Genomic DNA, 2,471 nt, shown 5'->3' with positions numbered 1-2,471 from the left:
AACTTTATTAAATGACGTAAGGTACACGAAACTTTTATAGAGTCTGTTTCACTGAAGCTGCCCCTATTGTGTAACAAGGAAGAGAGCTCATTAACGTTTGAAGTTCGAACGAGGATTTTTCTGGACAACTTCATAATTACTTCGACGTTATACGTGAAAACACAACTCATGGCCACTGAATTCAATTTCTACAAGGGCAATGAAATTACATGATTTCACGGAGGAGTGCTGCTGTTTATTGACCTTCAACAAAGTTGCTTAATTTCATTGCTTTGAGAAAATTCAATTAGGTAAGCAAGACAGGCGAAAGACAAAAGCTGAAATGGGTTATGTTATATATATGAACATAAGTTCTACTTTGAACAAATAATACATTATATATACAAGCGTAATAAATCATATTATGTTGTTATTATAGGAAATGCATAACTTACTCCATCTTTATAAACATGTGAGTGTAATCCAGCATTTCAGGTTTGTCTATCTGACAAGTTAAAACTCTAAACTTTAGATATAATTAACAGGTAATTTATCGTTGTTATAAAGTTACTATGTGTTTTTTTTTACAGTAAAATGAAAACTAATACGTTTCAGCAACGACAACTGTAATATTTTTCTAAAGTTTGCCTTAAGTTATATGAACAAATTCTGTGGTTGCCTTTAAATGTCATTGAATGCTTAGTAATAATGTTTAAATATAGTTTGTACTCATTTTCGTTGGAGACGTCAGTCTGTTGTGTATGCAGGGAAACAAAGTTACTACACTGTTATGTTAGTGTTATTTCACTGTTATGTTATTGTTATTTTACTGTTATGTTAGTGTTATTTCACTGTTATGTTAGTGTTATTTTGCTGTTATGTTAGTGTTATTTTACTGTTATGCTAGGGAAAAAGGGTCACCTCACGGGAATGTCTTGAAACGCTACTACTTTAAGAATTTAGAAGTTTAGCGTTATCCCAATTAACACTGTAACAATTATACATATCAATTCGACATAACATTTAATACCTGCAGAGCTATAATGTGTTGATTAACACAGTTTTTATAGTATTTTTATTTTACTTACCTTTGTATCATGATTTTAGCTGCAAAGTGCTTATTGTTTTTAATTGTGAATTGTTACATGTTTTTACTTCTAATCGCCTCTTGATTTTGCTTGTTATTTGCCACACGAACTTAAATTTTGATTGCCACATACTTTATTTGTTAACCGCCAAATCGTTTTCGGTCATTTATCTCTATATTTAAATGTATTCATATAATGGAAAATTTAATGTTCCAAAGTAAAAACACTCCTAAAACTGCTACATTTATATGTATTAATTACGCATAAAAATCATTTTAAAGACTAGTTTCTCCGAAAAAAGAACATGTTCCACGTATCTACAGAAGAGTATATTCAATGACTAACTTATACTCTACAGCACAATCACTGTATGGCAGTATCATTTTTACAAAACGTTGTGGATCGGTTTCCATAAACAGAGAGTGAGTCTGTTGTTTGGGTAAGCTATTCTGTCACATGTGAGGGGTTATACAATTGGGAAGAATCAATTTGCGTCCCTAAATAATTAAACTTACATACACATAAATGGCTCACATACACCCTATTTGGATATCTCTCTCTCTCTTCACATATACTGTATAATATTTTTGAGTTGGTGAGAATAATGTTAGGTGAGAGTCAGTTTATTTAGGGAGGCTAACTTTCCCCAAGCCTCTTATACGCCCCGCCCCTGTCGGTTTCAACTATGCAGACCGCATCTAAATAGCTTTCAAATTAGAGCACTATGAGAGTCTGGTTCACGGCACTGTCCCTTTTACCATTCATGTGTGTATGTTTTATCCACTTATTCGTCATCTTTGTCTGGTCCTAACATAAGTACTTATTTGAATTAGTAAAACCGCTAATGAGAAGAGTGACAAAAAGAAAAAAAAATATATATATTAATAAGTGTTATTACCTCAAAATTTAACCTTTTGCTTCAATAACAATTAAAGACTTACAAAGCTTAAGAGTAGCAGGAAAATGTATTACAATAAAACAAAAATTATAAGTCTATCAAAATAACTAGTGTGTCTACTTTTGACTGATGTATTTCCCAGGTATCATGAAGAATAGCCCATAATTTCATATTTAGAGGCTTGATATGCGCTGGTGGTTAGGGCACTCAACTCGTGATCTCCTGGTTGCGGGTTTGAATCCACTCACCGAATATTCTCGTCCTTTCAGCTGTGGGAGCGTTATAATGTGACGGTCAATGCCACTATAATTTGGTAAAAGAATAGCCCAACAATTGGCGGGGAGGGAGGGGTGTTGATTAGCTGCCTACAACCCCATGCGCAAAGACACGCGAATTTTTGCAGCGGTCCATTCAAAATGTTTTGCGTAAAATGTTTGCATCATATGATGCCAACCGCATTCGCCTACGCTAACACCATATGATGTCAACCTCAGTTGAAGAAAGCA

This window comes from Limulus polyphemus, unplaced genomic scaffold (assembly GCF_000517525.1).
Source record: "Limulus polyphemus unplaced genomic scaffold, Limulus_polyphemus-2.1.2 Scaffold283, whole genome shotgun sequence".
NCBI lineage: Eukaryota > Metazoa > Arthropoda > Merostomata > Xiphosura > Limulidae > Limulus > Limulus polyphemus.
This window is presented reverse-complemented; position numbering follows the sequence as displayed.